This window comes from Castor canadensis, chromosome 12, assembly GCF_047511655.1.
Source record: "Castor canadensis chromosome 12, mCasCan1.hap1v2, whole genome shotgun sequence".
Classification (NCBI taxonomy): domain Eukaryota; kingdom Metazoa; phylum Chordata; class Mammalia; order Rodentia; family Castoridae; genus Castor; species Castor canadensis.
Window position 1 is genome coordinate 36,769,965 of NC_133397.1, and position 18,403 is coordinate 36,788,367.

General features: G+C 42.7%; 1 long non-coding RNA gene across 2 annotated transcripts; it reads left to right on the top strand.

The window, feature by feature from the left end:
- The first annotated feature begins 606 nt into the window (after positions 1-606).
- Positions 607-6,718, top strand: LOC141414801 (uncharacterized). Of its 2 annotated transcripts, none has more exons than XR_012439670.1 (5): positions 607-705; positions 1,677-1,726; positions 2,422-2,529; positions 4,406-4,918; positions 5,036-6,718. It is a non-coding gene; the product is annotated as an uncharacterized lncRNA (long non-coding RNA). The 2 variants fall into 2 exon arrangements; XR_012439669.1 differs by having other exon boundaries at positions 4,676-4,918.
- Positions 6,719-18,403: the final 11,685 nt, after the last annotated feature.

Sequence of the window (18,403 nt, forward strand, 5' to 3'; positions counted from 1 at the left end):
TTAGTAGAACATTTCTTTCTAGAATATTGTTTGGTACCCAAATAATTCAAACCATCTTCTTTATTTTCCCATCTACAAATAATCAGAGGAGATGTAAACACCAGGGAGCTAAGATGTGTTAGGTTCACTCTGGATGCTTGTTAAATGAAGAGTAGATGGGTGGGTGGATGAAGGCCTGAATGAATTCACACTAAAAAGAAAAAAAAAGTGCTTTCTTTCAAACCAACAGATGTTCTGTTATGTAGTACAAAGGAAAGAATGATAGTTATCCAGCATTTTAATTGATGTAGTCAAATAACATGAATAATTGAGGCCATAAGTAGAATTTTGGGGGATATGAATTACCTAGATTAATCCTATACATAGGCTAAACTACTGCTGTGTAATCACTGTCAGATATGACCTCTGGTTTGTGCCATGTAGATAATACACCATGCTGGCCTGCCCGGGTGGCAAGTCTCTGTGCTTGGGTGTTGGCCACTGTGTGCTTTGGATGTCAGAAAACTGACAGTTCCCTTTCATCCAAATGTTCTGGTATTGATTAATCGCAGCCATGTGGAATCCTTTTAGATACTGACCCTTGGCCTCTTTGACTTTCTGGCTGTTATCTGCTCCCAGAAGCCACCTCTGTCCTCTGCACAGACGCTCATTTGCAACATAGAATCCAAAGCAAGCAGCAGCTACCTCAGGATCCGAGCTCACCAGGTCCTGTCCTTCTTGGTGGGGTCTTGCTCTGCCTCCCCTGGGTGGTGTGGCTGCCCAGGTCACGGAGACCAGTAGATGCTTCTAGGCTTTGCTCAATATGGCTTTGCTGGTGGCGAACCCTCTCATCCTTTAGTCCCTTGATAGATTGAACCAGTGGTTTTGATCCATTCCTTTCCCAGACCACTGTGGTCTGTCTCAGTCTGTCTCTCCTCTTTCCCTCCCTTCACATAACTCAACAAATATTTAAAAGCAAATGAATAAAGGTACTAGGTCATGAACTGTACTGATGGGTAGAAAAAACAAACCAAACTCAGTTTCTCCTACTGTACTCTCAGGACACAGATCATTTGGGTATGGGGACCACAAACGCACAAGGATTTCTCCCCACCTGTTTGCAAAAAGCAATCAGTTCTACAGTGGCCCCCTGCTGGGTGTCTTCAGATTCAATCCGATGCTACTTGCTCAGAGATAGCTTCAGCAGAGATAGCTTCAGCAGAGATAGCTTCGACCCCCCAGGTGAGGGCTCAGTCCCACAAGACTGCCAGAACTCAGACCCAGTCCCAAGTCTGGTTCTCTGGAACTTCTGACCAACCTGCTACAACTGGGGTTTCCATGGCCCCTTCCTCAAGTTAGATTAATTTGCTAGACCTACTCACAGAACTAAGGATAGTGTTTACTATGCTTACATTTACTGGTTTGTTTTAAAGGATAAAAACAAGCAGCTAGATGAAAGGACACACATAAAAAGAGGTCTGGGAGGGTCTGACGCCAGGATCTTTGGTCTCAGTGGTGTTGCTGATCTTCCCACAAGCGCCCACATGTTCAGCTGTTTGGAAGCTCTCTGAACACTATCCTTTCTGGTTTCTGGGGAGACTTCCATGCATAGGAGAAAGGTGACTGGACAAAAAGGATTGGTCTAAGGCTGTGCATTCAGATTCTTCTTGGCCTCTGACATCATTCCTTCCCGGCAGGCATGGAGGACAATCTCTGCTGAAATGGGGGTCATCTACCATCAGACAAGGTAGGATAGAGAATTTCTTTATGGCCACAGACTCCAAGGCTGGGACTGATGAGCATTTCTATGACCTGCCTTGAGGAAGAGAAATCCTAGTTTCTGTGGTTGCCTTGGGAGGATGGGGGAGAAAAAGGAGCAGATGAAAGGAGGGCAGAAGGTCAGAGAGAGACTGTGCATCTGAGGCCTAAAGCACCCCAATTTTGTTCTAGTCACTTAGGAAATAACAAGAGCCATGGGAGTAATGTTTTGAGAACCACAGATGATATATGTATCACGTCATGTAATTGGGAAGTCTAGGTTCTGACCTTGCTGAGTTCTTTACAAGTTTGTTTGAAACTTGTTTGTTTTTGTTTGGCTATCTTTTTTTTTTTCTTGTGGTACTGGGGTTTGAACTCAGGGCCTCATGCTTGCTAGGCAGGCTCTCTTCCACTTAGCCATTCCGCCAGCCTTCATTTTGTTTTTCTTTCTATTTTTGGGTGGTACTGGGATTTGCTCTCAGGGTTTTGCCCTTGCTGGGCAGGCATTCTACTGCTGAGTCCATATGCAGTCCCATTTTGCTTTTCACTCTAGTCTTATTGCATTGTGGCGAGTGAAGATGGCATGTTATTTTGGGCGTGGGGGGAGGGTGTTAATTTTTCCTTTGCAGTTTAGCCAATAGTCAATTTTTGTAAAGGCCTAGAATGTAATTCTATTTCTATTAGGTCAAGCTACTGTGTTAAAAGTAAGGAGCAATCAACGCAGAGAAACTAAAGCAAATACTTTAAGCAACTGAGGTCAATAGGAGAAGGGGACCAGGAACTACAGAAAAGGTTAGTTCGAGAAGAATTAACCTAGAAGGTAACATACGTGCACAGGAAATCAATGTGAGTCAACTCCCTGTATAGCTATCCTTATCTCAACTAGCAGAAACCCTTGTTCCTTCCTATTATTGTTTATATTCTCTCTTCAACAAAATTAGAGATAAGGGCAGAATAGTTTCTGCCTGGTAGCGAGGGGTAAGAAGGTAGGGGGGGAAGGGAGAGGGCGGAGGGGGGGAAGGGGGGAGAAATGACCCAAACATTGTATGCACACATGAATAAAATAAAAATTAAAAAAAAAAAATGAATAAAAGTAAGGAGCAAGACTCTTTGAGTACCTACTTAAGGTTTTTCTTTCTGAGAGATATGTTAAATTGTCTCGTAATTTTTTTGTTAATTTCTCCTTTTAGGCTTTGCTTTATATGTTTTGAATCTATGTGTTTAGATAAAAAAAGTTTCGTGACTTGTATCTTCTTCTTTATCTTGAGATAAAATTTCTTAGTTTCTTTTCACCTTGATGTCAGTTTTGGCTAATATTAATAGTGCTACACCTGTTTGTGTTTGCTAGTATTTTCCAGGTATGGGTGCATTGATGGAAAAGTTGCCACACTCATTCCTTCCCTTCTTGAACCCACACCCCTTGCCATGGGACTTTGCCATTTTTCCATCAAGACAGGAGTGTGTTTCCCTGTGGGTTGAATCATGGCTGCCATGTGGCATGCTTTGAAAATGGGAGGCTGCAGAACCTATGCAGTGAGCATAGGATTCGGACCTCATGAGGTCCTGCAGCTGCTGAGCCCACCACCTGGCCCACTGCTGCCACCATGTGCAGAAGCCTGGTTCAGTCTCCTGGAGGCTAAGCGGCACCATGTGGAGAGGTGGTGGCCAAGAGCCAGTGCCAGCTGCGTAAGGCCACTTGGAGGACAGCGGGCACAAGCAGCCCTGGGGGAGACTGCAGACCTCCCCGGCTCAATTCAGGTCAAATCACTGAGGCAACTTATTAGGAGTAAATGAAATGGTTGTTACTGCAAATGGTTTGTTACCTTGCACAGGATAGCTGAGACAGCAGGTGTGGGTTTCCCCATAAGCTTTCAGTGTCTTTTTGTTTTAGGTATACCTCTCATAAGGTACATAGCTAGAGTTTTAAAATTCAATCTGATAGCCTGTGCTATTTAGTGGCTGGGTTTAATCCTTTCATATTTAATTGTTGAAATATTTTTACTATTAAAAGAGACCGTTCCTTAGACCTATCATGTCAAGCAGAGTTTGAGCAGGGGGGAAACGAAGCAAATTAAAATAAAAACTATTCATAAATTGAGCAGCTCCCAGAACCACAACATATTCTGAGAACTCCAACCAACAACATGATCTGACGGCATTTATAGAAAAAACAGACCTGACCCCTAGAAAACAACTTAATTGAGTCTGGAGTGGTGGTGCGTGCCTGTAATCCCTGCACTTGGGAGGCTGAAACAGGAGGAATGCAAGTTCAAGGCTATCTGGGTTACTGAGTGAGGCTCTGCTTCAAAAAGGAAAAAATAAATAAAAATAAAAAGTTAAAAAAAAAAAAAGACAACTTAATTGGCTACAGCTTAGTCAATCACAAGTGAATTGGATAGTGTTTACCTGCTTATTCCTTTTCAGGGCCTCCTGCAACCAATCCAAACTCAGTTACTACCATTAAACTCTACCTTGGCTTATTTTCTTGGGTCCAGTACCAGCGTCCAGTCCAAATCAATGGCCATCTGCAAAGTTCACTTAACACTACTATTCTGACATCTTATTTTGGGTTTTCTAATTATCATGCTGTGTTACTTTCCTACTGTTGCTACAATAAATCACCACAAATTTAGTGGTTTTTAAACAACACTAATTTATTATCATACAGTTTTGGAGGTCAGAAGTCTCACTGGAGCCTGGTGCTGGTGCTCACGCCTGTAATCCTAGCTACTCAGGAGGCAGAGATCAGGAGGATCACGGTTCGAAGCCAGCCTGGGGAAACAGTTCACGAGACACTATCTCAAAAATACCCACTGGCGGAGTGGCTCAATGTGAGGCCCTGAGTTCAAGCGCCAGTACTGGAAAAAAAGAAGTCTGATTGGGTGTTAGAGGCTAAAACTTAGTGTCGTCAGAGTTGTATTATTTCTGGTGACTATAGGAAAGAATCTGCTTCATGTCTCTCCATCTTCTGGAAGCCACCTGCATTCCTTGACTCGGGCCTTCCTGCTTGGTTAAAGCACATCGACACCTCTGCTCTTGTTGCCGCTGACTCCTCTGCCTCCTGCTCTCCTTTATAAGAGCTCTGATGATTACAGTGGGCCCGCCCAGATTACCCAGGACCACCTGGACATCCAACTCCTTCATTTAATCACTCCTGCAAGATCTTTCTTTAAGATGTAAGGTAAGGTTCGCATGGATTCTGGGGATTAGGACGTGGAGACTGTTGGTGGGGGAGGCGTTATTCTGTCTAAAACACATCCTTTCTCGTTTCTTCCTTTTTTCTCTCTTCCCTACTTAGCAAGATGCTGTGGCTGCAAGTGTCAGAGATGTCAGGAAAACAGTGGCTTCACTGAAGCAAGTCAAAGGCTCAGATATCTGGGTGCCCAGAGGAAGAATGACACTGTGAGTCAGTAGTGTCACTATGGACCCTACTATCTGCAGTGTCAGTCTCATCCTAAGTCTGTCTTCTTGAGTGACCAAAGGATGGTCACCAGAGACATTGAAGCGGGAAACCTGTTCACATCCACTGAGTGAGAGACAGCAGAAGACCCATATATTTCCCTTTGGACCAGGGTACCAGGGTTTCTCAGTATTTTGGGCTGGATAATTATTATTATTATTTTTTTGGTAGTGCTGGAATTTGAACTCAGGGCCTCACCCTGGGCAGGCACGCTACCATTTGAGCCACTTCGACAGCCCTGCATAATTCTTTACTGTGGGGCTGCACTGTGTGTCCTATGACGCTTACAGACTTCTTTCTACTAGGTAGCAGTAGCACCCCCCCAACTTGGGACAACCAAAAATATTTCAGATACTGCTAAATGTGCCTGTGGGGCCAAATCTCCCCCAGGTGAAAACCAGGTATGTTTACTGGCCTTCTGAGGCTCACGTGTCCATACCTGAATCAATTACTGGGGCAAGGGCGGTGCGACCCTCTGATTGGCTTAGTCAAATTTGAGTTTAGATTTGAAGCTGAAGGTGCGATCAGCTTCCCCCTGAGTCCACGGCCATGTGGCTCATGACGGGGAAGAGGGAAGTGATGTTTGGGAGGCTGGCACCCACCACACCTGGCTTTTGATTGATTTGTCTTTGATCCACTTCCCCTAAATTTTATTCCTGTGTGTCTAGTGAGCATTTTTTCTTTATTTTTTTGGCAGTCCTGGGGTTTGAACTCAGGGTTTCATGTTTGTGAGGCAGCTACTTTACCATTTGAGCCACTCTACCAGCCAACACTTTTTGTGGTTTTTTTTTTTTTTTTTTGTGGCACTGGGTTTGAACTCAGGGCCTTATGCTTGCTAGGCTGATGCTCTTACCACTTGAGCCATGCCACCCGCCTTTCTAGTGGGCATTCTTTAAATAAATGCATATATTTAAACCTCTGGGCTTCTAATAATGAATACTGTTAATCAGCATCTACCCTCGAACAAGGCGAGGCAAGGGAGTCTGAGAGAGCTTCAACTTTCTTCTAGAATTCTCTTCTGGCAACTTGCATGCTGTACTGTTAAGTGTTGACTTTCTTAAAAACATAAATAATACTTCGGTGTTTTAATATGTTTTACTCTCACTGCTTCTACAAACTTACTGTTCTCATATCCCATCACCTTTCCCTGAATTCATTTGTGTGTGTGTGCATCTGTGGATCTGGGAAACTGCTGACTATTAAAAAACAAAACAAAACACTGTTTCTTATCTATTGAGTATCAATTTCTGGAATTCTCTGCAATTTTTGTATTAGGGTTTGAGCGCAGGGTATTGTGCTTCCAGCTGTACCACTTGAGCCATGCCTCTAGCCCTAACTTCTGGAATTCTTTAAGAGTGTTGGGAAATTTTAGGACTTTTCTCCATGTCATTTAACTTTTCTTTCTTCCCTTCCATCTCCCTTTGTCCTGCATTCTGGAAATGATCTTCTACCTAATCTTTAGTTCATTGTTTCTGTATTTAGTTCATGTCCTTTACCATTCAGCTTATCTGCCAGTTTTAAATTTCCACGGGTTCATAATTATATTTATGAAATCTCTAATTGGTTTGGCTCCCTCCTATAATGTAGCATCCTCCCTTAAATCTTTTCTTTTTCTTTTTTTAAGACAGGGTCTCACTATGTTCAGACTTGTCCAGGCTATCCTCAAACTCTTGATTCTCCTACCTCTACCTTGCCTGCTTAAGTCTTTAAGAAAATTACTTATTTTAAAATGTGGATTTTATTTTACCAAAGGTAACACTAGCTACCATAACAGGAAAGAACAAAAACAAACAAACAAACCAACAAAATACCCCAAATGCAATGGGCTAACATGATGAAAATTCACTTCTCATTCCTATAGAGACCAGTGGGGAAGTAGCATTGCTCCACTCAGCCACTTAGGGGCTTGATTTGGCAGAAACTGACAGAGAATCTTGTCCCTTTAGCCATGTAACTTCCAGTATTACCTGGATCTAGGCCTCGGCTGGCAGTGAGAGGAAGTGAGAGGGTAGAGGTACTTAAAGGCCAAGCCTGGTGGGAGTTATGTAGACCATACTGTTCATATTCCATTGGTCGGAACCAAGTCACATGATCTCACCTCACTTCTAGGAGTTCTGAGAAAGGAGGTATGTTCCTGGGGAGATGGAGGGAAAGCAAAGCAGGCTTCATGAAGCTTTTGCCAGAAAGTCCTCTTCTGGTTGGTCTGTTATATCTCCTAGGTACAAATCTTTCATGTCTGGTGTCTCTTGCTGATTTTGACTTTTCTCCACTTTAGAGATCCTTGTGCAAAGTCTGACTTCTGTTTGAGTGTAGACTGTCTCTGTTTATGTAGCCTGCTTTGGGGAAGAGGCAAGGAAAAGAAGTAGGGACTAGGCAAGTCCTGCCATTAGGTAGGGCACCTCAGCAACTGGTCTTCTGGATTTGGGGGCTCTCAGTTTCTTCTGGGTGGCCCCAGCCACCCCAGATGCTTCCCTATCTCTCTGCTCTAAACTCCGGCGTTCTTTGCCCCCTCCTGCCATCACAGCTGCCTGGGCCATAATGGCTGGTGTCTTGTGGTCTATGCACTGCCTGCTTCTGCTGCCATGTCCCAAGTAATTACCCTAGCAGTCTTCCCTGGGTCCCTCACACATCTTTACCCCCAGTTGGGCAGGAAGCAGGCTTTGGTCCCTCCTGGAACCCTGTCCTGAGCTGTCCTCTTCTATCTAACCTGGCCTTTGTCTAGTCATTCCTTGCAGGTTTAGTTCCTCAGATGCCTTGCAGTTCTAGGCCCAGTAAGATTCCTTCTTGTATTCTTATGCATTTATACATTTATTTAGTTCATGTTTATAGCTTTCATTTATTTGATTTAGTGCTTAACCTTTCAAAAACTTGCAGACTGTTTCCTGACTGCCCCATTTCACATTACCATCAGCTGTGTGTGGGGCTTTCTCGTTGCTCCACATCCTCACCAGCATTTGCTGTATCTATCTTTTCTGGGCCCCAGTACTCTTCTACTCTCCACCCCAAGCTCACTTCTGAGAACCCATGGAAATTGGACCTGCTACTTACAGCCAGTCCTCTCTTCAAGTAACAGTTTCTTCCTGGGGTCAGAGTGTGGCACACATCCTGGGGGTTACTAGTCTGAGGTGATCTAGCTTCCACATACCACGTGATTACTACATGGCAGACCCTGGGCAAAGCTCTACAAACAAGACTGTAGCTCAGAGAACTGACCAGTATCCCAGAGGCAAACACAGACAGAAACTGGCATGCCCAGTAGAGCTTTCTAAGCTTGGTTCTCTATATTCACAGATTGGTTTATGGCTGTGATTTGTAGCTCAGGGAGGGTTTGCTTCTAGGATCAGGGCATAAGATAATAAGGCTACTTGGCCCTTGGATAGATGGCCTCCCTAGTGTGATCAAAGTTGTTTGTTGGGTTGGGTTGGACTCTGCTATCCGGTTGAGACCATGCCAGACAGGGCAGAGCAGCAGCTGAAGTGAAGCCCCCTAACTGGGTCAATGTTGGCTCTTCAGGGCTCTCTACAAATACAACAGCAAGTTCATGTCTCCCTCTTACCTCACAGGCAGAAGCCCCTCTGGGAGACATTCATAGGCCAGCTCCGTGCTGAGCCTCCAGCTTGGCTACATTTCCATTTGCTCCTGCTCCAGAGCCAGGGGGCTGCCCCTCTATCCCTCCTTTCTCCCATGGAGACTTTGAATAGCTCACTGGTCCTCTTTCCCTCTTTGCAGTGGCCACTGAATGTTACCTTCCTTCAAATCTCTCTGTTAGCCACTTCCCTCCTCCAATATCCTGTGGCATTTCCCTTGCTCGCATGGATCCTGGTGCTCCGAATGAGAGAGGACCTGTATGGGCTTGTATGAGACCAGGGACTATGGGCAGTGGCTGACCTTGACACTTCTTGTAGCCCACGTGTTCATGGAGGAGTTCATACCTGCTACCTACAAATAAGGAAACTGAGAAAATCAGTGACTTGCCCACAGTCATTCAGTCATATCCTCAACTTAATAATGATAATTTTAAAAGACCAAAGCTAAAAAGAAAAAAAACTTAGAATAAACATAAAATACTCCAGCAAAATGTTTGAACAATCATTTCTTTAGGATGTGTAGAAGAAAGCCTGGCATGGTGGCTCACATCCGTAATCCTAGCACTTGGGAGGCAAAGGCAGGAGGATTATCAGTTCAAGGCCAGCCTGGGTTACATAGAAAATTTGAGGCCAGCTAGATAAGCCAAGAGCTGGAAATGTAGCTCAGTGGTAGAGCCCTATGTGAAAGGTCCTTGGTCCGATCCCTAGCACAATCCCCAACCAAAAAAAGATAAGCGAATGGCCAAGGAGCACATCAAAAAAAGGTTCAACATAATTAAATCCACAGTGAGATACAATTACACACCCAGTGGAATAGCTAAGATGAAAAAGACTGACACCACGTGTTGGCAAGGATGTAGAGCAACTGGAACACTTAGCATTACTGGTGGCAATGAAAAGTACCACAATTACTTTGAAAAAAAAAAAGGGCTGACATTTTCTTATAAAACTAAACATAGAACTTCAAGAAAATCAAAACTTTTGTGCATCAAAAGATACTGTCAGAGTGTGAAAATGTAACCCACAAAATGGTAGAAAATATTGGAAATCATATATCTGATAGAGTCAATATTCAGAATATGAAAAGAATCCCTAAAACTCAGTAATAAAAAAACAAGTTTTAAGTGACCAAAAGACTTGAATAGCTATTTCTCATATATACATATATAGTATATTTGCATATATATTTATATACATGTAGTATACATACACAAATGGCCAACAAGCCTGTGAGAAGTTGTAAACACCACTAATCCTTAGGGAAATGTCAATCAAAACCACAATGAGATACCACTTCACACCCATTAACACAGTATTATTAAAAACAACAGCCAGTACAGTGGCTCACGACTGTAATCCTGGCTACTCAGGAGGCAGAGATCAGGAGAATGGTGGTTCCAAGACAGCTTGGGCAAATAGTTCACAAGACCCTATCTAGAAAAAAAAGTCAACATAAAAAAATGCTGACGGAGTAGTTCAAGTGGTAGAATGTCTGTCTAGCAAGTGCGAGGCCCTGAGTTCAAACTCCAATACTTCCCACCCCTGAGAAAAAAAATAAAAAACTGAATGTGGTTGACCCACACCTGTAATTCCAGCACTAGGGAGGCTGAGGCCAGCCTGGGCTACACACTGACAGCCAATCTAAATAAAAATAAAGCAAAACAAATAAGTCTGGGGCTGGGGTGGGGTACAATTCAGTAGTAGAGGACTTACCTGACATGAGTGAGGCCCTGGGTTTGAACCCCAGTACCACCACAAAACAAACAAACAAAACAACAAAATAAACAAAACCCCCAGCAGTGTCAGCAACCACAAAACCAAAATGGAAGTGACAGGGGTTGGTGAAGATGTGAGAAACTGGAGCTCTTGTGCATTATTACTGGGAGTGAGAGGTAGTGCAACAGCCATGGCAAACAGTACTGCAGCGCACTTACAGACCCAACGCTGGCAGAATGGCTCAACTGATAGAGTAGTGCATAGCAATTATGACGCCCTGAGTTCAATCCCCAGTACTGCCAAAAAAGAAAAAAAAATTCAGCATAGTTTTAAACATATTATTATGGTTTGAGTGTGAAATTTCCCTCACAGGGCAGTTTTGAAAGCTTGGTCCCCAGCTGATGGTACAGTTTTGGGAGGTTCTGGAAATTTTAGGAGGTGGGACCTACCTTGAGGAAGTAGGTCATTGGGATGTGGTTTTGAAGGTTACACTTGCTCCAGTCCCTTCCTCACTCTCCACTTCCCGTCCATCATGAGGTAGACAGCCTCCTCCTCCACACATTCCCACTGTCACGATGTTCTGTCTCACCAGAGGCCCACAAAAGTGGAGCCAAGTGACCACGGACTGAATCCTCTAAAACCATGAGCAAAATAAATCTTTTCCTCCTTCAGTTGTTTCTGTGGGTATTTGGTCACAACGACAAGAAAAGTGACTAACACACAGATCTTCAAGCAATTTCACTTTGAAACACCAAAAGAATTGAAACCAGACTCAATCAGATGCTCGTACACCAATATTCACAGCATCATTCATTATTCACAATAGCCAAAAGATGGGAACAACCCAAATGTGCATTGACTGATGAATGTGCAGTCAAAATGTGGTGTGTATATATAACGCAACAGTATCTGGCTTTAAAAAGGAATGACATTTTGATTTATGCTCCCATATGGATAAATCTTGAAAATATGCTAAGCAAAATAAGTCAGATACAAAAGGACAGATGTTGTACTTACCATCAGGAGCTGTGCCTCTGAGAGAGCACCCTCAAGAGAGGTACTAGGGGGCCTGATGGTAGCCAAAGGTTCTACCTTGAAATATAAGAAAGACCAACTATAAACAATGGCCACTAGAGTGTGAAAACTAGGAGGTGGGAAGACTGGACACCCCAGTGACTAGACTCCTTCCTGCTGAGGGGTAGTGATGGTTTCTCTATCAGTCCTGGCAATGGTTGGACCCTAATCATTAGGTATTCACTCACATGAACATCTAAAATAGCCAAGTTAGCAGGGCCAGAATATGAAACAGTGGTTACCAGGGCTGAGGGGTGGCGGAAGTGGGGACTTGCTGTCTAATGGATGTAGTTTTAGTTTAGAATGATGAAAACATTGTGAGATGGAGAGTGGTAATGATTGTATGACAGTATGAATATATTAAATGCCACTAAATTGTACAGGCTAAAATGATAAATTTTATATCATATGCTTAGTTTTGTTTTTTTGAGGCAAGATTTTTTTTTTATAGCCCCAGCCTCCAATTGGTCATCTTCCTGCCATAGCCTCCCAAGTGCTGAGATTACCATGCTGGCTTTTTAAAATTACTTTTTTTGGAGGTACTAGGTTTTGAACCCAGGGTCTCATTCTTGCTAGACAGGTGCTCTACCACTTGAGCCATGCCCCCAGCTCTCTAAATTACTTTTATTACTAAATTATATGATTATTTAAGAAGGAGTTCATAATTTCTAATTAATTATTTTGCAGTGCTGGGGATGGAACCCAGGGCCTTGCAAGTGCTCTACACTGAGCTACCTCCCCACTCTATGTTGTCTATATTTTAACATGATAAAAAATGATAGTGGTGATGGTTGCACAACATGGTGAATTGTACACTTTAAAATAGTTAAAATGGTGAATTTTGTTATGTGCAGTTTACCACAATAAAAAATGCTAAAAACAGAACTATACACAAACCTACCTTATAACCCAGCAATTCTACTCCTGAATTTACACAAGAGAAATATGAACAAAAAGACTTGTGTAAGAATGCTTTTAGTATAGATAAATGGGACCTCATAAAGCTAAAAAGCTTCTGTTCATCAAAAGAAATGGTCTCTAAACTGAAGAGAACACCCACAGAGTGGGAGAAAATATTTGCCAGCTATACATCAGACAAAGGACTGATAACCAGAATATATAGGGAACTTAAAAAACTAAATTCTCCCAAAACTAATGAACCAATAAAGAAATGGGCAAGTGAACTAAACAGAACTTTCTCAAAAGAAGAAATTCAAATGGCCAGAAAACACATGAAAAAATGCTCACCATCTCTAGCAATAAAGAAATGCAAATTAAAACCACACTAAGATTCCACCTCACCCCTGTTAGAATAGCCATCATCAGCAACACCACCAACAACAGGTGTTGGCGAGGATGAGTGTAAAAAGGAACCCTCTTACATTGTTGGTGGGAATGTAGACTAGTACAACCACTCTGGAAAAAAATTTGGAGGCTACTTAAAAAGCTGGACATCGATCTACCATTTGATCCAGCAATACCACTCTTGGGGATATATCCAAAAGACTGTGACACAGGTTACTCCAGAGGCACCTGCACACCCATGTTTATTGCGGCACTATTCACAATAGCCAAGTTATGGAAACAGCCAAGATGCCCCAGCACTGACGAATGGATTAAGAAAATGTGGTATCTATACACAATGGAATTTTATGCAGCCATGAAGAAGAATGAAATGTTATCATTCGCTGGTAAATGGATGGAATTGGAGAACATCATTCTGAGTGAGGTTAGCCTGGCCCAAAAGACCAAAAATCGTATGTTCTCCCTCATATGTGGACATTAGATCAAAGGCAAACACAACAAGGGGATTAGACTATGAGCACATGATAAAAGCGAGAGCACACAAGGGAGGGGTGAGGATAGGTAAGACACCTAAAAAACTAGCTAGCATTTGTTGCCCTTAATGCAGAGAAACTAAAGCAGATACCTTAAAAGCAACTGAGGCCAATAGGAAAAGGGGAACAGGTACTAGAGAAAAGGTTAGATCAAAAAGAATTAACCTAGAAGTTAACACACATGCACAGGAAATTAATGTGAGTCAACTCCCTGTATAGCTATCCTTATCTCAACCAGCAAAACCCCTTGTTCCTTCCTGTTATTGCTTATACTCTCTCTACAACACAATTAGAAATAAGGGCAAAATAGTTTCTGCTGGGTATTGGGGGGGGAAGGGAGGGGGCGGAGTGGGTGGTAAGGGAGGGGGTGGGAGCAGGGGGGAGAAATGACCCAAGCCTTGTATGCACATATGAATAATAAAAGAAAAAGGAAAAAAAAAAGAATGCTTTTAGTAACTTTATTCCTTATAGCCCAAACAGGAAGTAGTTTAAGATGCCCATCCATACAGTGGTTATACCAACAGTGCTATATATGTATAATGAACAATTATCAAATTCATTCAGCCAGTTGTTACTTAAGAGAGACATGAGTGTAGGTAGTTTTATTCTAGTTCCTTGTCTTTTTTTGGCTCCACAAGGTGGACTTTCCTACTCATCTCCAGATTTTGACCTTGGGACCCACGAATGTTATTAAAACCCTAGAACTCTGTGGCTGTTTCTGTAAAGATTGTCTTTCTCCTCCCAAGGGAAGTCCCCATTATCATCTGTGCTATAGCCTTCAAGACCTGCCTTCCTGTGTCTGGTCTGTTAGGTTGGGGTCCAACCATTGTCAAGAATGACATTCCTGGTCCTTAGCACAGGGGAATCTAGGGACTGGTGAGTCCAGTCTACTGGGTCCTAGTTTTCATCTCTCTATTGGCTGTTGTTCTAGTTGACTTTTCTTATATTTCAAGGTAGGGCTCTGGGCACCATCAGACAGGGCATCTATGAGCCCCAATTAGTGTCTCTCTCTCTCTCTCTCTCTTTCTCAGTAAAGCAATAGTAAAGTTTATTTGGAAAGGAATTTAGTATAACAGGATAAAAGTGGGGAGAAATGGGGGGGAGGGAGAACCATATCCTGCTTCTCATGCAGGAACTGGGAGTAAAGACTCCAGTTCTCTCTTGAGGGTGATGCCTGAGAGGCACAGTTCCAATGGCAAGTACTCTCCCAGGTCTCCTCCAGGTGGCAAAATGAGCTATCTATTCTGTTAGTGTTGAAGCATGGACTCTTTCACCACAGAACCTGGTTTCGAATCTCAGCCTTATAAGGTTCTTACAAATCATACAACTTTACACTACTTCAGTTTTCCCATGTGTAAAGGGAACGGTCGTGCTGCTTACTTCATAGTTGCAGTGGCAAGAGTTGAGAAGATTCAATGAGTTAATAAGGTGTAAAATTCTTAGAGCAGTGGCTGGTACGTGGGAAGCACTGTATGAGTGTGCCATTTGTACCCATCTACCAGCATGTTCTCCACATTCTTTGAAGGAGTTTGTTCTCAAATGGCAAATGAAATAAAATAATACATGTCTTATCAGCCAGGATCAAGTCAGGAGACAGGGTATCACACCAGTTATTTGAACAGGGAAGAATCCAGTGTAAAGAGTCACTAACTAGTAAGTGGGGATTAAGAATGTAGGAATAACAGAGGAAGGGAGCAGCCATTGAGGCTGACACAGAGAACGGAGCAAACACTCCCTCCTGGCCTTGGCTGAGATCCAGACCTCATGGTTGAGGTATGGGACTGGCCTACTGGGTGGTGGAGAAATTGGCCAAGGGGCTGGCAAGAGGAAAACTTTCAGCTGAGTTCTGGCAAAATCCAACTGAAAAGCCAGCCACTGGCAGCTGGGACTGTAGGGCCAGAAGATAAGTGGTGGATGGAGGAAGAGAGGTCCCTCAGTGTTCCTCTAGCACCTTTACTGGCAAGGCCTGATGGTAGCACCAGCTGACAGAGGACCAGTGTACCCACTCCAGGATCACAGGATCTTCTCTGCTCCAGATACGCCCAAAATTGACACATCCCTTCTGTGTTCTCATAATTTAAAAAAATTTAAAGGGAATTTCCCAAATTATGTTTTATGTATTTATAGTGCTACAAAAAAAGCATCTATGATTAGGACAGTCTGCACAGCTCATGCTTATTGGCCTGGTGTTAGGAGTGACCCATCTCACTGTTAGAACCGCCCCCTTTTGGAGAATGTTAATGGTATCACCCTGGCTGTGGATGTATCAACTTTTATCAAACTCTGCCACCCATAGTAGCTAGAAAATTTGTAACAAACCACAGAAAAATCCAACTCAGTTTGAAGGCAACAGTGAGCTCCAAGTCTGTCCAGGAGTTAAGAGGCCAGGATTTCACGAAGTGACCTGAGGTGAGCTTGACACGAGGAGCCCTTCTCCTCCTCCAAGCTTCTGCTGCTTTATAAGTGGACGAAACTAAGATGCTAAAGAGCTGAGCAGAAAGCAGATGTCAAGGGAGATGTATGATTAAAAAAAAATGTACATCTGAGTCCATCTAAAAGAGCTATTTTAGTAAGTATAAAAATAAAAATTCAAAGTGACATGAAAGTACTAGTGTTATAGTTAAAAATGGCAGCATTTTCCCCACAAGGATACATAAAATAATGGTACAAGTCACAGCATAGGACATCTTAGTTGGAGCAAACTATGGTATATTTGTTCACGAGAATGACTGTTTCTATAGGGGAGAGTCCTATAGAATCCACTGGGTCAAAGGATGTCTCTTGTATTTAAAACTTTGATGGCTCTACACAGCTAATAAAACAGAACTATTTCCCAACACCCTCATCAACACTGGATGTTACCCATCTTTTCATTTTTTCTCATCTGATTGGCTCTCACCATTTCTTCCTTTGGCTTCAACATGGGGAGCAGTGGGAATACATTCTGAGCCCCTCAATTTGCCATCACACTGCTCCCATCTGCATTGCAACTCCCAAGAGCTTGGACCTTGGGACCCTGTCATCTGTCTCTTTCTCAGAGGATAAAGAGTCATTTCTCCATGCGGTGCTGGTTGGGATAGGGAGGAACCTTAGGCACTGCCAGCTCAGGATGTTCTGAAAGGTGTTCAAGATGTTACAGGTAGCAGCAGAGTCTCTCAAAATTGTGTTTAGAAAAGTAATGACTAAAATAATTATTAAGATCTCCTCCTCCCCAATTAAAATGGAAGCCACTGGACGCAGTCTGACCAGTACACACAGCAGACCCTGGACATCAGATGTCTGTCCATGACGGCTGTTCACAGCGGTTTCAACTTCTCTATAGCAATACTTTTGTAGTCATGTACTGCTTAATGTATAACAATAACGAAGTGCTGGCAAAAAAAAAAAAACATGAAAAGTTTCCTGGAATAAAGTAAACGAGGCCCATAAAATGGTAATTGCCTAAGTTTGAATCAAAATGATCTTTATTCACTAGACCCACAAATTGCACTCAGCTAATCAAACTGTTTGTCTGGCTCACCACGCTGTCTCTTGTATATCAGAAACCAAAGCCATAAAGAGAAAATACAGTGACCATTGTGTGCAATTTGGCCTTTCATTGTCAGGAATGAAAAGCGGTCACAGCACATCTTGTTATTTGCAGAATGGTACTTGCATACAGCAATCCAAACCCTTGTTTGGTCTCATCATTTAGACACAAAAACATAGAATAAAAATACACCAGTTTTTTTAAGTGCAAAGGCATAAAATCCAAACACTCATTTAGGAAAGCAGTTTATGTCTATTTTTGATGCTACAATGAGTCATTAAATTTCATACATTTTTGATATACAGTACATTTGTCCCAACACCAAAATGATGTAATTTTAAAAGTTATTTGTTAAAGCATGCTTTCCCCTTACATAATTAAAATATATTAAACACTTTGTTGTTGAGTAGTTTTTTTTAATATTATAGGCATTACTGTTTTAAAACTATATATGAACCTAAAATTTTTATTTTATTTAAAGATCACATCTTTATTACATATTTTACACAATTTATTTAATGACTAAAATAATTTCAAGGTAGCCATGTATAGGGGTACATGTCTATAATCCCAGCACTCAGAAGGCTGGGGCAGGAAGATTCTGACTTTCAGGTCAGCCTGGACTACTTAGCAAGACCCTGTCTCAAAAAACAAAGAAAGAAAAAATATGGTATTACATAGTGAAAGCAGTTCTTCAGTCAAAATAGACTGGAAAGCTTTTTGTGTGTGTGTGTGTATGGTACTGGGGCTTGAACTCAGGGCCCACACCTTAAACCACTCTACCAACTCTGCTTTGTATTGGATATTTTTGAGATAAGGTCTCATTAACTATTTGCCTGGGCTGGCTTCAAACTGTGATCCTTCTGATCTCTGCCTCCTGAGTAGCTAGGATTACAGGCATGCGCCACAGGTGCCCAGATAAAATTTACCTTTTTCTTTGCAGTGCTAGAGTTTGAACTCAAGATCTCATGCTTGCTAGGCAGGCACTCTACCGCTTGAGTCACTCCACCAGCTGGAAAGTTCTTCTATGGTCTAAATTCCTCAATTTAGAGATGAGGAAACAGGCTCAGAGGGAGTAAGAGACTTGTCTGAGGTCTCTCTTGACTTAAGAAGGCTGAAATACCTAGTCCACGCTCTTTAGAGGCAGTCTGGGAGGGTAAGTGCTTTGCAGGTTCAGGAGGCTTCACCTTGAGGCTCTGACCTCCATCCTGGGGCCCAGCATTACTTAGGCTCCTCATTTAGAGCAGCAGTCCTTGGGGGCTGAGCCATTTAAGTTGCCTTCGTGGAGTGCTGCCTTTCCCTTGTAGTCAGGGTCAGTCTGTCTGCTGAGCCAGGAATGGAGGAGTGAGAAGGGACACTGGACGCCAGCTGTGACTCCACTGCTTAAGATTCATCAGGTGCCTTTGCCTGAGACTCAGGAGGGAGGAAGGACAGACTCTGCAAACCCAAGTGGCTTTAATGG